The sequence below is a fragment of the Phasianus colchicus genome, chromosome 4 (assembly GCF_987193195.1).
Source record: "Phasianus colchicus chromosome 4, bPhaCol1.hap1.1, whole genome shotgun sequence".
Taxonomy (NCBI): domain Eukaryota; kingdom Metazoa; phylum Chordata; class Aves; order Galliformes; family Phasianidae; genus Phasianus; species Phasianus colchicus.
In genome coordinates, this window is record NC_143439.1 from 33,621,447 (window position 1) to 33,643,696 (window position 22,250).

General features: G+C 36.2%; 2 long non-coding RNA genes across 3 annotated transcripts in view; one reads left to right on the plus strand and one right to left on the minus strand.

Moving 5' to 3' along the window:
- The window catches only part of LOC149918167 (uncharacterized), a 28,991-nt gene extending 19,145 nt beyond the window's left edge, over positions 1-9,846 (minus strand). The window contains exons 1-2 of the long non-coding RNA XR_016466049.1: positions 9,592-9,846; positions 54-208 (exon numbers count right to left, since the gene is read on the minus strand). This is a non-coding gene — a long non-coding RNA (uncharacterized LOC149918167). The remainder of the gene's footprint in view (positions 1-53; positions 209-9,591) is intronic.
- LOC149918168 (uncharacterized) overlaps positions 1-22,250 on the plus strand; it is a 56,050-nt gene that overhangs the window by 8,786 nt on the left and 25,014 nt on the right. The window contains exons 2-4 of one of the 2 annotated variants that reach the window (XR_016466047.1): positions 11,435-11,498; positions 12,149-12,208; positions 13,862-13,967. This is a non-coding gene — a long non-coding RNA (uncharacterized LOC149918168). Of the gene's footprint in view, positions 1-8,696; positions 8,747-11,434; positions 11,499-12,148; positions 12,209-13,861; positions 13,968-22,250 lie in introns of those variants that run through there. The other variant, XR_016466048.1, reaches the window with a different exon arrangement.

The window sequence follows — 22,250 nt, forward strand, 5'->3', positions numbered from 1 at the left end:
ACATGATGTGTTTTCCAATTTGCTGGCCAACAAATAACCGGTCAGCAGCTTACCTGAAGATAGATCCCTTGTGATAGGGCTCTTAAGTGTTTTGCCAGTCTGCTCCTTTCAGAAGAAATTACACAGGGAGACATGCTTTCTTCACACAAGTAAGGTCAAATGGAGCTTGAAATAGTTCATCTCATCTGCAGCCTGACCTACCTTCTTCCTGCCCTCAGACAAGTAGACAAAAGAACAGAAGTGAGCCTTTAGCTTGGAGCCATTTGTGCCCTGAATAAGCTTGGAACAAATGACTTTTAATGATACAATTGTTTTTCCCAGTCACAGAAGATACTTCTTAGCTTAGCTTTTAAAACTGTTACTGTATGCTAAAAAATAATAAATAAATAAATAAATAAATATAGAGAAAAGCAATCCTACCATTCAGACCTGTGTTGTGAAACTTCCAGTATGGCTGTGCAATGCTTGCGGAATAAAATGGCAAAAGACCTATTTAATAGCTGGGGAAAAGTTTTCAGCTCTTACAACTCCCTGCGATAATCCCTGTCAATGTTTTAAGTACAGGCTTAAAATTTTAACAGCATTTTATGTTAAAAGACCTCTGATAAGGTGAAGGGCTGCAAGAGATCTGCAGAACTGATAGTGCTAATACTAATGCTTTCTCTGTAAGAACAAGGTAATGCAGATTTCCAGTCAGGTTCACAATGAGCAAATTGATTTAACAGTTTTTCACTTTGTACATTCTAGATCATACCAAACCTCCTTTGAATTTCAGAAAAAGGAGACGAGAGAAACTAGTTTTTTTCTGTGGGCAATGTAGCAGTAGAACAGAAGTAGATATAGTGAACCTCAGATACATGTTACCATGGAATGGCTCTCAGATTGGCAAATATGTCATGGCTTTGCAGATATTGGCATCTGAGCTAGTTGGGTTAAAACTGATGTCTTTGCTTTCTGTGTAATAATGCCATTGAGACAGGGACAAGCCAATTTTTTTTCTGCTACTCATGCACACACAGGCAGAAATCAATGTCTGTGCAGTGCTCCATAGTGTGTGGAGTACACATGGCACAGTTTCTTTATAGATGGTGATTTGTAAGTAAAATTCCTTGCATTACACTAATTTTAAATTGATTAAAAAAGAAACAACAAATAATAAAAAAGAGGATATCAATTGAAACTGATAGAAGTGGGAAATCTTCTAAGCTGTGTTAACATGCATACTATATAGCCATTGATATATAAGGAGGAAAAGGATAACCATTAGTAGACTGTAGTAGAGCTTTATTGAAAGAGTTTTAAGTCAGGTTTCTGGAAACTGATCGATATAGAAATCTGATGGTTGAAATCCTTCTCAATGATTTATGGTAGTATAACATTCACTGCAATAATTAGACTTGAGCAAATCCATTAACTTTAATTATATCACAGTGCTAACTGAAAGCATAAACTGGTCTTCTAGGCATAAAATATACAATAAAGGCTCCACAGGGTAGAATAGGCAGAAGAAATGTGCCCCTATCAAAGTCACATAGCTGTAGAATGTAGTTTCCAGTATAAGGTGGTGGTAGAATGAGAACTGCGTCTGCTCTTTGTATCATGGATTGAACATGAATTCACAACTAAAGTTCTTGAGCGTTGACTTTTGCTTTGGAAATAGGAGAGTTGAAGATGAGTAAAGATGACTAAATTTGAAGCAGCTGGCTGTGTGCTCTACAGAAACCGGCAATCACAGTTCAGAGCCAAGCCCAAAAAGAGGATGCAGAAGGCTTGGAATTGCGGACTGAGGAGTTCTTTTTGCTAATTTGACAAAATACCATAGCAACAAGCTGCTAAGTTGTGGAAGGTAAAGCAAACAAAGAGCTGTAGGCAGAGCTTTGTGGTAAGAATTAACTAGTTTTCTTTATCCTAGTAGAAAGAAAATAGTTGACAGTGTTATTAATCTCTACTAATTGTGTATTCAACTCCTCTAAAAATGTGAATGAGAGAAATTATGCTTAGGCCATAAGAATAAGAAAGAAGTATTTTTGTGTTGCACTTTTTATTTCCATAGAGAGATATCAAAGTGAACTTCTGCCTGTATGCGGAGTCATTTTCATATTTCCTTTTGGTTTTTCTTACTAAGATGAATGGGTTTGTTTGTCATTATTCACATCCAGTGGATTTCAAGGGCTTGAAATCAGTGAAAGATAAATGATGAGGGCACTGGAACTTGGAGTTCACATGGAAAGGCTGTGGGACAGCTAGGGACCATCAACTAAAAGAACCCACAGGCCTTCAGGCTATATTAAACCCCAAATGGCTTCATCCAGGACACACAGAGTGTGTGGTGTTCCTGTAGGTTTGGCACTTGAGTTTCATAATACTTTCCATGGCAACTTGAACATAGTCTCAGTCCAAGAGCCCCCGAGGTCCAGGATTTTTCACATCAGAAAATTCCTCAAGGAAGAATCTTTCTTTGCATTGGGTTTAATTTTCAGCTCTTGACATGGTTGGCAGGGGCGGGTCCACATGATTGCTCTCACTGCTTAATCTGTGCACTTTGTACCTAGATCCCACTGCCATGCATTTGTAAGGAAGCATGGTAAAGAATTTCCCTCTGTACTCAAACACAGCATTCTGAATACGTCAGGATTAAAAAAGTTTTCTATGTTGGGAGCTAACTCTCATACTGTAAGATACTAAGTTTCTATACTGATGCAGTTTGTGTGTGCCCATCACTGCTGAGTTTTATGTTCTTTCCAAATCATTTACACGTTTAGTTGCCTCCCTTCTACAAAGAGTGTGAAAAGTTCAGCTCCCCATGGCATCCTGTTTTCAGTATTTTCTGACTCGGGCAGAAGGAGTACACTACTTGTATATAAGATAAAATTTCAGGGTAATCTGAGTGGTCACATTTGCTTAGAAAAGCATTTTGATCTGTGTATAAGACAAAAGAGGAAGCTGAAAATGATGAGGAGGCTGAAGAAAGTAATGTCAAAGTTAAAGAAAAAACCCACAAAACCATCTATAACATGAATAGTTTGACTATATAGAAAACGTATGTGATATTGGAAGCAATGGGGAAAAACGATTTATTTCGGAGTAGGACTTCAACCTAGTGGTTTAAATTACAGGATGGAAAGGAAACAAAAGGAAAAGAGAACAGTTTGATGAGAAAGAAAACATTTTCAGTTATTTTAGTGTGTGGAGCAGAAATGGTCTGAAAAGCTGCAATGAAAATGGAAGCTGTCTGTGAAAATAGCACTGTCCTAAATAGACACCTAGGAAATCTTTTTTTTTTCTTTCTTTTTTTTTTTTTTTTTTTTGATGCCAGATAGGAAACAATCTATTTCTCTTTTTTTTTTTTTTTTTTTTCATTCTTTTTCTTAAAAAAAAAACAGCAAAAACTTCATGTATCAAGAAGAGATATATGAAAGGTATATTCGTTACCTTTACCTACTTAGCTAACACAGAATTGAGCCCTGCAGCACACGTACATTTCTTACATTCTTACTACTTGAGTAAAGAATTTGCAGTTACCAACTTCCTGAATTTTCTTATAGTTGCATTAATTATTTTAACTTGTATTTTAAGTATTTAACTTGAATAGGAAATGTATTTTTACCTATCATAAGTTTCTGTTAAAAGTCCCAACTGCTTCTTTAGGTTTTTTTTCTCTTATTTTTACAAGCTATATCTGCTTCTGAATTTTATATGACTCTCATTCCTGTATTCCGTTGAGACAGTGGATAATATCGTAAATGCTTATCTTCTTTATGGTTTTGGTACTTGGTATCATATTGGGAAACTGTACTTCATAATTCTGCAGCTGGTTTGATCAGGACTGCTATTTGTGCCTCTCCCTTAAATAGGGAACGCAGCACTGCACCCTGGGTGAGGACTGATGCAGAGAATTTGGAGAACTAGAGAACGAGATAATTATTTGAGAAAGCGTCCGTGTTGCAATTCAGACTCTCAAGTTCATGCATTGAAAGGGAAAGTCTTTCTGCCACTTGTAGTTTTGAGATAGGTGGCTCTCTGAAGTGAAATGGAAAGCTAAAAAAAAACCTATAAACATCATAATTAATAGAAGCATGTAGCAATTTCTGGATGGGATTCCACACTGTCTTGTGCTTGTGAACTGCATTAAGTACTGTGAGAATGGGAGGAGTTACATTCCCTAAGTGTAAATGACTGTCCAAGCTTATAACAGTGAGTATTTGTATCATTCAGCATCATACTCACTGGGAAATAACCTATAGCCTGGAAATTTGGGACACTTGGGAACCTCCTCCAAGTCTGACAGGATACAGGCACACCATGGCTTAAATGAACAAATGCTGAATGCTTCCACTGCTAGTAGAATAGTAATATTTAAAGACGTGTGGAAGAATAATATTTAAAGATAAGTAGGCAGCTTGATGTAGTATTTTATTTGTATTATTTTATAGATGCTTTCTTGAGGTTGACAGAGCTTTACAGTCAGGTCAAGAAATTTTTGACAGTAGAAATGGCCTCTTGTCATTCCTGCTGTGTTTATTGCAACATTTGCAGATCTTCTTAAAGTATCTTGCTGACTGTTTGATAGCCACTGATCATCTGTAAGACTTTTTGGGACAGAGCATGTATACAACAAAAATAATCCAAACAAAACCCACAGAACCAAACCCTTTACTTTGTAAATCAGATTTAAGTGTTGAATGAGATACTTTCAAACAGTACTAGAATTAAATTTTTAATCTAAATGTTTAAAATGTGGCTATCTTGAATTATATATTAACAGACAAACTCATATGAAAGTGAATACCTTTTCTTTTTCTGTGAAAATTCTCTCCTTTTCTCCTGATATTTTTTCTAGGTTAATGATGTCCATTTAATATAGTGGTGTGCATATTCCTCAACATGGGTGGGGAGTCAGATAGCCAATTATTGAAATGGAACAACTATTGAATCAGTAGGCTAGATGAAAACCAGATTATCATAATATATAAATTACATGACCACATCTGAGTGCGTGACGCTGAATAGCTGTTTGGATTTGCTGTTAGGTTCTGAGACATTTTGTGTAAAATGCTGATTTCTTCTTGGCTGCTTACCGCAGTCCTTTCATAAAGGGCGAGGAGAGGAACACCAAGTACTCCCCTTCTCAAAGCTCTACAATTCTAATTTTGTGGTCTTTTCTTGGATGTGACACCTAGAGTAGGGCAGATTGCATTACCAGTTAACGATGTGCAGAATGATATGCAGTGCTCTTTTGGCTGCTCTCCTTTCTGATGCATAACAACACTTTATCTAAAACTGGGACAAAAGTTTAACCTATTCTTTGCCATCCATCAAAAAAAAAAAAAACAAAAACAACCACCATGAAGTACATTGAGGGGAGGAAGATTTGACAGGGGAAAAAAAGGAAGTACTAGTAACTGTAGACAAGCCAGGTGTAAGCTAACTGCCTGAATGCTCAGAGCTCATGCCTAAGTGGGCATTAAAAGCTTCTCTTTGCATACTGGGTGGTCAGACCCTCATCCCAATTATATGGCTTGAAATCAAAAATGTCTCCATTTGCTTCCCTAAATTTACTCCAGATTAATGCAAGTGTAACTGAGATAAAATAATTAATGATAGACTGTCTGGATCTTTTTTTTGTTTTGTTTTGTTACAGTCAAAAGCCAAAACTGAGATTGGCTTACATTGGATAAATAACAACAAGGTAGTAGCCAGTACTGTTTAATAACAATGAAGGGACTCTGTTTATTAAATTGAACTGGCTCTTTGCTAAGGTAGCTATTTCAAGGGCAATGTGGCTGCACCTACTTATATGATTTGATTTCTCAGTGCCTCCTTCGAACTGCAGCTTGTAGCAATTTTTTCCTTCTAACAAAAACTTTATTGTTGCTTGGCTTATGTGTGTTTGCTGGTTTGCTGTTTGCTGCTACTTGGGCTTGCACAGGGGTATAATATTTTCCATGTTCCTGTAGCTCAAAGGCTCTGTCTAGGTGCAGGGGCAAATGTGTTCTGTGTTAATCCTTGAGACAAAGTTTGCTAATTATTATTCCTTTAGAAATCATGTTGACAGGCGAATGGCATGTTCTTTACTGACATGGATCCTAGACACAGCTGAACTGGGATACATCTGGCTCTCGAGAATGGTAACTGATGCCAGGGACTATTCTTTAGACTGTCTTAGATTCTTGGGGATTTCGAATGCTGGCATTTGGCTTGTAATACTCTTCTGGGCCTACAAAGACTGGTTTTGCCTTTGCCCTTTTTAGCATTTCTCCTTTAGTCCTCTGTCCTGTTCATACATTATAATTCTTGTAATTTGCTGATTCAGACCACCAGATATTGAGGGTTGTTTTTTGTTTGTTTGTTTGTTTGTTTTGTTTTGTTTTGTTTTGTCAGCTACTTCTTGTGTATTTGACTTCATTTGTATGGATGCTGAAGGTGGATGGATGCCTACAACAGGGAATGCTTGATTTGATGAGCAAAAATTACATGCAATTTGTCCTTCACAAACTTGCAAACTTTCCGTTTCAGCCTTATTTTCTCCAAAGTATGGAAACACAGTAATTTTAGTCTCTCATAAGCTGACTGTTCCATATGCTCTTTCACTTTAGTAGAACCTGTACAGTCTTTTAACTCCACTATATCCTTCAGACAAAGGTACTCAAAGCATCTAAAGGACATAGATGTGCAACTGTAGTAAGGTTTCTTGTTATTGTGTTTGGTAACATAAGTCATTGATATTTGGTTAACAAAAATATCCTGTTTTTTTTGTTATGTTCTTGTTCAATGAGTAATTATAACTTGAGATTTGACTGTAGAGGTATCAGAGTAAGTAAAGGTGGTATCTGGGATATGCCTTTCGTTCCATGCAGGTCAATTTCTTTATTTTGTGCAATAACTGTGCTTGTTGCCTTTTTTTTTTTTTTTTTTTCTAAATCTGATCACCCATGAAGTATTTCATACCCAACTGTTGTGGACTGTTTGGACTGTCTAGAAACTTCTTTTCCTATCTCATCCTTTTTTTTCTCCCATGTAATAATGTAAACACCTTTCTTTAATTTTAGCTTCTGTGTTTCCTTTTGTCATCTCTCTTTATAGTCTCAGACTCCCACAAAGACTTGGAAGCTGGAAAAAGAGGTTGATTGGAAATTTGTTGTTCTAGAAATGGTCAGAGTGTAAAGCCTGTATAAAGTTTCTCTCTATTGTGCTTTGTTTATCTGTTCATGATAATTTTGTCCTTCCTCTTAAGTATCTCTAAGTAGGTCACTGCAGTATGTTTTGTACATCATATGTTAGGTTTTGTTTGTCTGTACTAATTCATCTCTTTTAAAGAGAACTGGAAACTTCAGGTAGACTTATTGCCATATGTGTATGGACTGCTTTTTTCAAGTTTCTTTCAAATTCTTCAACCCTCCAGCCTTGTACTGCTCTCTTTAAGCAGTGATGTGCTTGATTATTTAGTCAGATGAGGCATTTGTTTTATTATAATTTCTTCTTTTGGACCAGAGGCAGCTTGAAACAGCAATGTAAAACAGCTTGTTACAATTTGATTATTTTATCTCCCAAAGGAAGAAAGTGTATTCCATCAGTAAAATAATAGTACTGGACTTCTTCCAGACCAAAATATAGCAATACTTATGAATTAATATGGAGAAAGGATAACAAGCAATTTCTGTAGGAATGCTTGTATTGCCACAAGCAAAAATGGGTACCATGGACGTGGTATAGATTAAAACCTGAATGTGTTTCAAAATGGTGTGCAGATACATTCATGAAGCATGTATGTTTAATTAATAGTTCGCAGTGCATGCAGCATTGCAAGAAAAGAGAAGACACATCAGTGCATTAGACTGCCTCAGGAGGTAGATCTCAAGAAAGAACATAGAGCTAATGTCCAGGAATAAAGGTCAAAGAACAAAGCCACAGAAGCCAGAAAAGTAGAAAACAAGGGAGTCAGCTAAAACAGACAAAATCTGACAGAAACTTGTATTCAGCAGTGAAACTGGAAACCTGAGCCTAAAGGAAGAAAGAAGGGAGAACTATTGTAAAATTGGTATAAAAACATGGACTGTTGTGGAACGGTCAGAGGGAGTGATAAGGATTTGAAAAGGTCTGTATAAATGCAAGATGCACAAGAAAGAAAACAAAGAAACCAAAAATACACAGAGAATATTGTCATAATTAATCTAACTTGACCAGGAATGAGGAGCAAAAATCTGTTAGGGATAAAGAGCATAAGATATAGATCATGCAGAGGGGAACAGATGGGAGAAAAGCTTGGAAATAAATAAAAATAAAGATTAGCAAAGAATGTGAAAATTGGCTAAAAAATTTGGGTATTATTAGAAACACTGCTTTACCTCAGCTCTTAATGACTGTCAGAATGGTTTTCCAGTTGAAATGTTGAATGTTGAATTCAACATTTGAATGTGAATTCTGGTACATCTAAATAGGACAGTTTGGAGAATCATTTCTTTGTAAAAGAAATATCTCAGAAGAACTACAGCCACCTTCATTGGTACAGTAGTAGTTCTAGTCTAGCATCCCTGTCCTTGGTATCTGATGAGCTGCCCTGGGTGTCACTGCATCCCCACCCTATCAGAGAAGCTTTTTTAAAGAGCGGAAGAATCACTCACAAACAGCAGCCACTGACTCTGACACAGCGCCTAGTGAAAAACAGCATGTAGAGGCCAACATGTGTCCTGAGAGCTGACATCCAGCTAAGGAATTTGAGAAGAAAAGGGACATGAGGATTTTTATGGTATTATGATATTTTCATGGTGTTTTTCTCAGTATCATGGTACTATAATATTATGATAATGTTTCATAATGAAAGTTGTTGTTTTTTTTTTTTTTTCTTTTTAATCAAATATTGAAGTGAACATTCAAAAGAGCTTTGACTTTTTCTTGGACAAAAAAAATATGAATCAACCCATGTGAAAATGCAGTCAGTTCTGTTTTTTTCTGTTTTGTAATGTAAGTTTGAAGCCAATTAAATTCATCTGAATGTCTACTGACCTGCCCTGATCCTCACTATTTCAAGGTAAAGCAACTTGGGTTGAAAATCTTTCACTGAAAGATATGTTTAAAGCAGAAAGGAGTGCAGATTCCCGGACAATATTCAACAAGCTGTACCTGAAATCACCACTGAAGGGTTGATTAGATTGTATTGAACACACTGTGAATGCATTTCTAGTCACAGTTATGTCCAAACTCTCCATCTGGTCCTTAACTTGCCTTCCTGCTCCAACTCTAAGCCACCTAATCCTGCGTTTTACCCATATCTCCAGATCCAGAGGAACTGCTTATTGCCCTTCCTGCCCATGGTGCATCTGAACTCATCCCAATTGTGTAGGAACGGTCTGGCAGTACTGCTGCCAGAAGGGATGTGATGCCATTTACCCTGGCAGAGCTGATCCTTTATCACTTTTACTTTGTCCTGCTCCAGTCTTGGATGGGTTGAATGTCTAAGCCAGCTGCATAGGCAGGAGCAGCCTGGTGTTCACAGGCTGAAAGACCAGACCTCAAGCAGAGGTTTTGTGGTAGTAGTCAGATCTGGAAGAAGGAAGGGGCACTGTAGTACAGTTCTGTTCTCTGAGGACTTACCTTCATAGGTCAGCACTCCTTTGCACTCCTTTTGTCCACACTGCGGCCTCTGTTGCTGCTTTATTTCAGCTGCTTCTCTTCCAGTTTTGCAGTAGATTTTAGTTCTGCTTTAGTTCCCTCAGTGGCAGTTGCTTCATCTGATAGAATAACTGAAATATGACTTTTTTTTTTTTTTTTCTTTTTTTCACACATCTGTGGCTCTGTGTCCTTAAATAGGCAGTGCACTTTTGCTCTGTGTCTGTAGTTGCTAATGTTTCTACCAGATCAGAGGTTAATGTAATGATTGGTATTTATGTGGTATTTTTCTCAGTATTTTGGGGGATGAGTGTGTGTTACACAAATCTCTTACAAAATCCTACATTCTCAGCATTGCCAAGGCTGCAGTAATCATTGTAGTACTTACCACTTCTTATTTCTAGTAGTGCAATAGTCATAGTTGTGGTAAATACTATATACTCATGCCAAGATAAATGACAATGCTCTTATCCTTTTTTCTTTCTCTCCTTTTTTTTCTTTTTCTTCTAAGAGCCATATTTAGCAAATTATTTGAACATTACAATGCAAATAAGGTTTTACTTTTATAGGCTTTACCTTGTCTGGTAAGGCGTACTACTTTCTGGGGATTTCAGCTTCTAGAGAGTGTTTCAGGCTCTAAACATGACAAAACAAAAACATATTTTCTATATCTTGAGAATACTGAAACTCTCCAACAATCCTAAAGTAATTGTTACAGCTCATATTTTCACGTAACTGGCAGGGGTAGTAATCTTCTGCAGCTTAGTACACTCTATTAAAAATGAGTGTTATACATATTGATCATAATGCTTCTCTTAGCTGATGAGGCATCTCTTGGGGATGAAACCATAGTACCATATGGCTTTAATGTACTTGATATAGTTCTCTAAATAACTGCTATAAATTATATTTCAGAATTATGCTGGACAGCAATTGAGTTTGTCTTCCAAACTGTCAATAATATATTATGACTGTAGGTAAAAATTTGATTACTCACAGGATGCAATATTTAAATAATTAACAACTACCCAGTTCATTTTGCAAGTGTCATTTGAGACACTTTGAATTATATTAATTTTAACTTTAACATCCCATGATAAAATGGGCAAACAATATACCCAGCAAATTGAAACTTTCTCAGGAAGCAGAATGCACCATATCTCTATCATTGTAACTAAAGTAATGCAATACAGTTTCCTCACGAAGAATGAGATCCAGCATCTTATTACAATTTTAAATGCAAATTTTAAATGGAAACATTCTTCTGAGTATGAAAGCACTTTACTGTCCAATTCTGGCAGAAGGTGATGTAATAAATAGCTGAATTTAAATTTAGGACAAAGTTAAGTATATAGTTTGGCTTTCTAGGATTATATTATATATTTTTTCCCTCAAATGTTTATTTGTCAACAAGTTAAATTATTAACACTAATCAGTTTCATTCTTGAACAAAACTCACTCCATGAAATAATCAGCATTACCTGTTAAACATTAACAATATTGTTGTTTCTGACATTACCAGCTGGCAGAAGACATGATGGCCTCTAAAATTCCCTCTAAAATAGAGGGAATAATGCAGAGACCTAACCATCAAGTTCAGAATGTGTACAATATCTGGACCCAAATATTAGTTTCTGGCAAGACAGACTCAGCCTTTCCTCCTTCAAGAGGTAAAGAAACTGGCTAACGGTCCAACATCTTCTTTGCTATGCCTCACAATTAAAGATCCCATAGCACTTTCTCAGGATAGGAATTCAGCATTTCAGTGAATGTACTGTTAGGCAAAATCTTCCACCTTTTTAACACTCCTCTTTGTTCTGCTTTTCAGTGTGGCTGGAGTTGATATCACCAGCCTGCTGCATGCCAGGGTTGGACTGACAGCAAAATTATAGGTAGGAGATAAAAGAGAATTATGAAAAATGATGAAATTTAGGAAGAAATTTTGTTATTTCCAGGAATGTCATGGAGACCTTAGCCACTTTTTCAGAGGAAGTGAAAAAGGCATTGTTTTAACATATTTGCTAGCCCTAGTTGTGAATATAGGAAAAGTTATTAGAACCTGAGTTTTTTACTAGGTGGCTACTGTGATATACAGTCAGTTGTGCTTGGCTTTTCTCCTCAGACATTGTCTTTTTGATTAAATAGCCATTTGCAGGATCAGAGAAAATTCAATTCTGAATAAAGTTTCAGATTAACATTATCAATCATCATTTCCTCATAGGCCTAACAGTCAGGTGTGGCTGCGGCTGGTGAGGTGTGCCTCAAAGATTTGCTGAACTCACTCAAATATCAGGTTCTCCAAGGTTTCAGTAAGTTGGGAAGTAAGGAATGGAGATCTAACTGCTTAGGTTTAAGGAAGAGAAGAAGACATAGCTGTGGCATTCACTTTATCAATTTGGATTGAATCATGCTGCTCTTTTTGAAACAGAAAACTTATTGCTATGTCTTGATAGGGATTTCTCTTTGTAGTGGAAGGCAAAGTTGAGGAACACGTCATTGCTATAAATGTTCTAGCAGATGACTGTGAACTTTTCTCTCCTAGTGCCCTCTTAATGGAGCTTGTGAAGACACAAATGTTTCTTCCAACTGAAGGAATTCAAAGGTGAGTGCCTTATACCTTTTCAAACATTTTTACAAATACTGTAGAACTTTTGCATAAAGACTCTGTATTACTGAAGAAATATAAAGTAGTAGCTGGACATCACTAATGTCAGCAACACTGGGAAGATTTTCCCTTCTCATCGCCATGCTGTTGCACCTTTTTTCTTTTTTTTTTTTTTCTTGTAGTGTACTCAGTATCATAAGAGTGAGATACATTATCTTCCAATGGTAATGTCAGTGACTTCACTGTTTCTTTCTAAAGACTTTCAGTTTCTGGAATATTGAGGCAGAGAGGTATTGACTGCCTGTTATTATTCTAGAATAAGTTTTGGAATAGCATGTTGAGGTGGAGTGGAAAACCTGATCCAGTGAATCCATGAAGAGAATAGAACTTTTCCCCACCCCCAATAAATTTAATACTCAACATGATGTAAAACAAACACACATCTCTCTTTTTTTTTTTTTTTTTTTTTTCCTTTTCTTTTTTCTGGCTCTTGCTCATGGCAGTTATTAAAAACGTTAGATAATGTTTTAGACATCCATATGTGTGTGTGTTGGGTGGTAAAATTACAGTAGAACAGAAATACAATTCTAAAAATAAATTATCCTCATTCTACACATGGTCACAATCAGTCTTCTCCAACTTTGCCCTCTTTAATGGTACAGTACTTGTCGTAGCATAGAATTTAAAGTAAGTTTATAGTATATAAATGTCATGCATTTGATGCTGGTTTTCTATGATCTGTACTAGCTACTCTCATGGATAGTTTACCACTTCTCCCTCCTGATATATCAAACAGATTGTGGAAGATTTGAGCATTAAAGATTTGCTTGACAAACCCCTGGAAAATTGTGAGTTTTACTAGCTTAATGGTGTACAGACCTCTGTCTCCTCACAAAATATATATATATATTTTACAACATCAGATTCATGAGATCACACATATTTTTTCCAAAGCTGCTGAATTACAGGTTACCTCTTAGAGTTAAGAGAACCAGATCCAAATGGCACAAAAGGTAAGAAGTGGAAAACGTTGGCAGTCATTGCTTTTTCATAGGCAACAATCAACCATAGCTGCTGTCAAGAAGGTGTGCCTCAAAGATCCACTGAGCTCACTCAAATAACTTTATGATCTCAGTAACTTGAACTGGAGATCTGATTGCACAGAGGTAAAGAGGGGGAGAAATACATAACTATGACATTAGTTAATTTGGATTAAACTATGCTTTAGTTGCTGCTGCAAATACTTTGTTGGTAGTCCTGGCAACTTCTTTGAGTCATTCTATTCTATGCCCTGCACTGTGTTTAACTTAATTTTACTCATTTCTGTACATTTTTCTTTCTACATCATTTGATCAGAAGTGTTTTTAGAACCTGAGTCTTCCACAACTCTGAGGAGGGGTCAGCGCTCTTTGTATCTTGCCCAGTTGTCCTTCTCTCCCACCATCCCAGTCTTTATGACCTGCATTTTTCAGTTTTCTTTCCATGCACGAAGAGTAGGAAGGCCAGGGAGATGATGTATGTAAGTTTTCTGGTAGTGTAATGTTGGGAAATGCTTCTCGCTAGATATTAGTCATCATGTATTAGTCAAAGCTGAAAGAATCGTAATTTTCTCACTCAATGTACTCATATAAAATTCTTTTTGTCCTGTAGTAACAGCAATTTAAAGAACTATTAAGCAGCAAGTGCACACAATCAAGCACAAAGCCACTTGGAATGATCCAATCCCACAGATTCCTGAAGTACTGAAGCTCTGCAGGTAGAGTTTACAACCCAGACTAACTCTGTGCTTTTGCAGTGAGGAGCACAGTTCCAGCACAAAGAAAGAATGAGATAAATAAATAATTAATTTATTAAAGTTATATAAAGGACTAATGTATTGAATATCAGTCATCTCTATAGTATTTGGTATGCAAGTCCGAATTCTCTTCCATGTTTTTCTCCTCTTAAATCTCTCTCCTTTTTTTTTTTTTTTTTTTTTCTTTCTTTCTTTCTTCCTGAGTTACTGTTCATTAATTTTTGTATTCAGGAACAGGAACATCTACTAACCTAATATAATCTACTTGTAATGATCATTGTGCTTTACAACAGATAAGTTTATGTACTTAGCAGCAATAGGAGATAATTACATGCTATTTCCAAAAGTGTCAAAAGGCTTATTTGCCTTACAGCCCTGTTATGAAGTTTTAGCAGTTTTATATGTTTCTTTGTCTCTCACTCCTCAGCTTATTTGTGAATGTTTCACAGGCTCGTGACAATGAACATTCTCATCTACTATTATGGCCTTAGCATTAATAGTGATTACACCAAATTAAGCTGTGAATTCACAAAAACATTCAAGTATGAAAAAATTATGTCAAAGTTTGAATAGGGATTGTACAGAAATTCTCAAAAGCAAACACAAGTCCAAAATTTAGCCCTAGCTATCTTTTTTTTTTTTTCTTTTTTTTCCCCTGCATGTTGAATACAGTAAGCATGATTTATGAGACCTTGATAACCCTCATCAAATTTTCTTACTGTCTGTACTTTGAAAGACAATTGAACTACATGTGTTACAAACAGCTCTTCTGGTCTAAGCTACTCTGAGTCCAAGATTCATGAGTTCTTCAGTTAGTTTAAACTAATACAAAGAAAGAGACTATCAAATTTGTTCATTTAAGTAAGAAATGAAAAAGAAACCATAACATGGAGATTAAAAAAAAAAAAAAAGCAACTTGTGGTTACCACATGATATGTTATAGTAGTGTCTTTATTCAACACTAGAATACGAATGAAATCACCTCTTGGGTAGAACTTCATAGTCACTTACAATAACATTCCATGAAAGTTGATTGAGAAGAAGTGAAAGAAAACATTGTGTTCGCTTCAAACTGGCAGGATATTTGTTGTGCGTCTCTATGCTCTAATTATCTAGTATGAAATTTGGCTACATGAACATCATTACTCTTCTGTAAACTGCCATTGGATTTTTAATGACCAGTAAGTACTAGGATTCAAAGATCTGTATTTCTTCTAAAATCCCAGACCTTACTGCTGGCATCACACAAGAGCCTTACTTCAGTAGTAACTCAGACAGACAAGGGCTACCAGTACTATTTCCTTCAGTGCACGCACTCAGTTTTCCTTGGAGGATCTCCTATTTAAATTCAGACTTGGCTCAGCCTTGCTTGACTTGGGAGGTCTGACTGGCTCACAACACAAAAAGTTGTGGCTGCAATCCACTGTATTCATTTGGTCTCCATACATTTGGATTCGCCTCCTGTTAATCACATATATTTGATTGTGATTCATCAGGCACTTCAAGAGCATCATCTGATGGAGATGATATTTGAGAGCCTCTTTTTTTAAAAAAAAAAATTCTATTTCACTGCCTATTTCATCTGGGAAATACTTGCCTTTCTTTGTCTTTCCACAACCCCAAAAAGTCATGAGAGGTCTTGAGTGTTTCCTAAAGGATTTCAGAAAGCCAAACTGCATACAGAAAGGGTGTCATATGCACATTTGTTAAAGGCTGTGATTGAGCCGTACTTGCTGAAAGGGTTTGCAAACAGTTCCTCTGATGATGTGGCTGACATGCATGAATATCAGTTACTTATATTAACCAATGAAGCAGGAAATATACTGTAACTTGTTGCTCATTCTTGTCAAGCACATGAATGCGCTGGCTGCTAGAAATGAGATTTTTGCCTTGCAAGAAATGTATTTAAGATTGGTCCTTCTGTGAGAGATTCCAAGAGGATGCAGTTTTTGATAGTTGCTGCTTTAATCTCATCAAGTATGTGTGCTTCATCAATGTTTTCCAATGCTGAACAAGATTTGTGTTTAATACATAAAGTTCACTGCAGAATTACATTTAACCCAACTAAAAATAGTCAGAATAAAACTTGAAAATTTGGCTATGAAACATGAAAGTAAAATAAGAACCAGGAAGATTTTAGGATTATCATGAGGTAGTTTTGCTAAATTTGTATACGTGTGACCCATAATTTCCTTAGCATTTGTATCCATTTAGAGCAGGAAGTCAAAAAATGGCAGTGATCATCGTTCTGTTTTTCCTTGTAAACTCTGAGTAGGGCTTTAGGTATTCTGGTGCTGATACTACAGTGTCTTCAGGAAGCAAAGCTCTTCTAGGAAATGAGTGGAAAACTGCTCCATCTTAAGGAAAGTTGTTCTGTCAAGTATTTCCTGAACTGTTAGGAGAAGCTAGCAGGAAAACGGGATCAGAACAGTCTTTTGATTTCTGCAAAGGAAGTTATAAGCGAAGACCATGCTCCCACATGTTGCACAATTTCTAGTTGACTTTTCTTCCCTGTTGTTATGTGCAAGACTGCTTTGGCTATGGGAGAAGTCTCTTGCTTCTTAAAATCTACTGTGACATTAATGACGAGTAGTAAAGACTACTGCACTGCACTTTGTAAGCTAATCAGTCTTTGGGTTGCCTTGTATCATCTACCATATGTACACTGTGACTTGGCTGGGATGGAGAACTGTAGCTGGCTACATTTACTCTGATTGTTCTTATAAAGATCAAACACAGTTTGACAGAAATTTTATAAATCATCATGTCACAAAACAAAACCAGCATAAACTGACTTGAGCAAAGAAGGTGTGTTTAAAAAGGAAAAAGTTAATCAAAAGCATATGAAACTGGCCATCTGTGCAATGGTGATGCATTTTCATGCCTGAAGACAAGTAAATACTGTAAAACTGTTTTGTACGGTCAGTATGAAGAAGATTTTTGAAAGTCAAGAAGTGAGGACTCTGTAATTCATACTGAATCCACTGGAGGTAGTCAGGGTAGGATTTGTTTGGGATTTACCCTTTTTCCTTTCATACATCCAGGAACTCCCTCTTACACAACCTCATCCTTTGCTTGTTTGGTTTATGTTTGTAATCTTAAATGCCAATACATATGAATTAAAAAAAAAAAAAAAAAAAAAAAAAAAGAGGCTTTTACTAACTCAAGGAAGCAGGTGGCAAGATGCTTGTTACTATTTTGCACTGAAGAAGACAGGGTGTTCACACTGGAAGTGTTCTATTTGCAAAACGAGTAAAGTGATTTCCCAGCCTCATTCTTTGTAAGTATCTGTATCTTTAAAAAAATATGTAAATAATCAGAACCAGATAGTCATAAGGGATGCAAGAAAACCTGTTTCAGCAAAATCAAAGTTGCTAGTTTAGAGTCTGTGAAAGGAAACTAAAGAAAAAAAGAAAATCAGGAGAGAATACAAACCTTCTTGTTAAAAAAAAAAAAAAAAAAAAAAAAAAAAAAGCCTGATGCACAGAAGTGAAAGGAAGAACAACTGGCTGTCAATAATTCTGTCATGAGATCTTTTCATAACCTGAAAATTCAAGTCTGTTAATGTAAAAACACATACAGCACAAGCTGACAACAGAAAAATTAAAAATCCTAACAGAAGCAGTCAATTACTTTATGAAAACATACCTAAAAGCCATTACGTAATGGCTTCTTACAAATTCTCTAAATATATCAGAAATTAGTTTGGTAAAGTAGACAAAGAAACTGACAGGTCTAATATTTATTGAAGATAATTTTGGTAGAGATTACAGTGCACTCTAAATTGTTAGCAGTTACCTTCTGGAACCAGCTGGGAATAGATGAAGTCCCAGATGCTTCAGATGATAACAACATGATGCAGTGTAGCACCACTTCTAATTTTCCAGAGTACAAATTGTTCTGGGTGGGACAGCAACAAATGTGCTTTATATTCATTTCCAAAGTACATGCAACAGTTCTGCAACATATTTGCAAAAACAGACTAGGGGAATGGTGCAAAGGGAGTTGATATTAGCTTTAATGTAATCAGAGTTTTGTTACTGTTAACTCGAGGCCTTATTGGTATGAAAGTCAGTGAGGTTTTGCTTGAAAGGTTTTGCTAGCATCAGAGTAATTTAATCCTTCTGGTTATGTATTAGATTATAATTTTCATAATATAATCATAAAACATATGTAAGACTAGCAGACTAAGAAAAGAGAGTAAGTTCGTCAATAGACTTGATAACTGAACATAAAATTCAACAAAAGGGTCTATGTCCATTTGAAATAAGACAGGTAAGAATTGATTTGGTCTGCAGAAAAAAGAAAAAAAAAGGTTTCTTAATTTAGATCACTAAACTATATATATAAGTAAACATTTGCATAAGCCACAGTGAGAGTAGTAGGATTTCATCCTACATTGGAGACTTTCTTTGAAGATACAAGTACGTGAGTGATGACCAAGATATGCTTCATGTTATTTGTGGGCTAAGGAAAAGGCTGGATGACTTCTTGATATTCCCATGAATCTGTTAAAATGAAAAATCATGTGTTACTTCTTGAATCTTGTCTTCCTGGTTACAAATTTATGAATGTAGTTCATGTTGTTTATATATTGTTTAGCTTTCTTACTGACATCTATTGTAAATGCAGATTGAGCTGTCATCTCTGTGACGTTTTGACTGCCCAGTTGCAGGTGTGCTGAAGTTTAGGTAACCGCAATATAAAGTGCTGTGAGGGAAATAAGCAACTGTAGTTCATCACCGTGTCATACATTTCTGTGCCATGGAAGTAAAATAAAAGCTGCATGCCTATACTTTAAAATTAGTAGAAAATTTATTCTTGGCTACTTTTAATTTCAGTCTTGTGTTCTTTGTAATGTCTCAGGCCATCTATTTTAATTTAGGTAGATCAGAGGTTGCAACTATGACATTAATTCTCACATTCTGACTTGCATATTCACTGAGATCTGAAGTCCAAAATCTGGAGTGAGTGTTGTGAACCTGCTTACCAACTGTGTGTGTTCCTTTTTTGTGATCACAATCAAAATTGATTCTTTTTCTCTGCGCAAGTATTTTTCTTACAACTTTTGTCTTGAGTTGGCTCTAATTTCTTGCATAAGCTCATATAATGAAATCTGCTCATTAATATCAAACTTTCTCAAATAGCTCTCTGTCTTCTCAAAACATGTAAGAAACTACCAAATTTTTAATGTCTTTAGATGTGTTTTTAGATGTGATTCATGCTAATTTCCCCTAGAACAATTACTGAAGCCCCAGGTATAACCCTGCTTATTCTAGCTAAAGTTCATTGATTCAGGGATGTCAGAATATTGTATTGTCGTGTAGATAGCTAATGACAAGATATAGCCACAATAATCAAAATAATACTTAAAATAATTTTATCTGAAGTCTTTGAGTGAAGAGAGAAAGGCATTTATGGTAGAGTAGTTAGTGTAGGAGACAGAGATGCTGAAGGGATTGCTGAAAGAGGCTTATTTAAGACAGCCTTCAGATTTGTGTGATCCTCAGTTGTAAGAGGGCAATGTGGGAATAGAAAGGACAGCAAAGAATGAGCAGGAAGGATTGTAGGGCAGATACACACTACAAAATTTGATCATTGTCTTGATTATCTGATATTCTTAGCCTAATGATTTTTTTCAGGCGATACTCCCCAGGTCAATAATGCTTCGTATGGACAAGCACAAATTAAGAGACTGGAAAACAACTTTTCCTACTACATACTACATACATACTACATACAACATTTTTGAATAGCAGTCTGTAAACACAGACAAACCAAATGCTGTGCTGTTGATACAGAAAGAATTTATGGAAACACAAATGATTTTAATGGAATGCAAACCCATAGCAAAAGGAAGGTCATAATTATTATACCTAAAAGGGTTGGGGCTAGATAAAGAAAAAAATCAATGGACTTTTTATACATACACAAGTGTGTGTGTATATATTTATACGTATGTACACACGTATATATATCCTGCTATTTTTTCAGTTGGCTGAAATTTGCCTAAGTAGAGATCACCTTGAGTTTTTGTGCAGAGTTTACAAGTAGGGAAACTGCATTTACTTTGTCACAGTCCTTGTAGTATCTGGCAGAGTAACTGACCATTGTAAAGTTACATCAGTTTAATGGCTTTTGTTTGTTGCTGCAACAGTTACTTTAAAAAACATACATAGAAACAAAACAAAGGAAAAAAGTTTGAAATTCATGTGAACTTTGGGGAGAAACACAAATGCAAACTATACCAAATGTTTCAGTTTGCCTCAAACAAATAAAATAACCCGGTGGGACTACATCCCTGTAGTGAGAGACAAACTTTACCTGCCAGTGATTTGAGGCAGATGTAAACTCAGCTGGCTTGGCTGCAGTATGATGTGAAAAAAAACCACAAGATTTTTTGGGTTTTATAGCTGCAGTTCTGCTGACTGCAGCTGCTCCCTCAGCATATTATTAACTCCAAAACATGTTCATTTAAAAAAAAAAAAAAAAAAAAAAGGAAAGAAGGAAAAGATTTCTGGTGCTTCTTTATCATGCAGGGAATCTCTTGGACTACTCTGAGGGGATGTATTTGAACACTGCTGTGGAGGATGTGATGCACAAAGATTAATAGTAACACAGTGGAATCTAAATGAGGGGAAAAAGAAAAAAAAAAAGGACAAAATGGAAAATATTAGAGGTGCATCCCTCTGGAGCTTTCCTTAATAGGCACCCACAACCCTAGCAGTGACTTTGAAAGGAATCTCAACAAGCATATTAAAAACCTTGTCTCCCCTCTTCACACTCTGCTCCATTTCTGTGGAAATGACAAGGCCATGTAGCTTATAAAGCAATGAATAATATTATAATGGCAGAAGTTTTGTAGCATCACAAGATAATTGAATTTAAATCTGCAAAGTGCCTCCTGAGATCTTCCAGTGTCCCAGTAGGAGAATCAAATACGCCTACATTTCTCTTAACACATTCGTCTTAAGGGCTTCCATTGATGGACCAGATAACTTCATTAACTTTCCCCCAGTGCATCACTTATCTTTGCTGGTGAAGTTTAAGTCCATAACTTCATGTCTGTTTGCTGTCATAACTATGAATAATTTAATAGCTATTCTCTTTTCAGGTTCTTTTCATCTCATCTTAGTTTAGTTTCAAACTTTGCTTTTTCCCCTCTCCTTTCCCTTTTCCCTCTCTTCACACCCCTTCCTCCTTGTTCTCTACCTTTTATCATTCCTGTCATCCCTTCTCCAGACTCTAAAGGTAACCTCTTTCCCAGTTTGGCATTTCTGGGCCAAATCTCCAGACAGCTCCTGGCATTGTCATAGAACGGACTCCTTCAGTATTTCATAGAGAGTACAGTAAAATATCCCCCCAGTGTGGTCTCTACCTCTTTCCACAGAGCAAAAGTCTTGCTTTATGTTCAGCTTATGATCCACCACACCCCTTAGGGTCTTTTCTCAACCCCAGCTGGTAAATTGTTTTGCCTTCTGTTTTTGTGTATACAGTTCTTCATATAAAAGCTAAGTATTTCTCAGCTAACTTCATGTGACTCCATATCTTCTAAGCTATCTTTACTTTTCCAAGATTATACTACAGCCTAATGGGCTATCAGGTTCTCCCAGTTCAATGTGCTTTGAATAGTTAGTAATTGCATACTTAGAAATTGATTGTCATGGACCTATAAGTGTTTGGAAAATATTATTTGAGGATGATTCTTGGGAGTTAGCTCAAAGGTTTACTGTCTGTGATGAATAGGAACAACTTCTTGTGGAGAAAGGCGCTGTGGTGCCAATATATATGGATTTGACCTTTCCTCAAGAATTGTTTGCCAGGGGCTTTTTTATGATTTTTCCCCTGATCAGGAGGAAGGACATATATATTTTGTGTCAAGAGACTTATGATCTAAAAACTAAGGTCTTTATGCTATGTACATGTTCTGCGTTTATTTATTTGACACTGAATACAATAGGCTCTGGCCTATTCCACTGTAATACATAAAGATACAATGAAGTAAGAATCTGGTAAAGTTTTATTTTGCTGAGTGATCCATTCTCCTGAATGAACACTCTGAGCACTGTAATGCTGTACATAACAGCAAATCATACTGTGCTGTACCCTTCAAGTTTGGATAAATAAAATTTTGTGTTGTCAGAAACTACAGTATTTCTTCTGCTAAGTTTGTCTGGCTTACAGGTCCGACTTGCAACTACATATTGTAATTCTAAATATTTTAGTACTTTAGAAAAGTTTGTA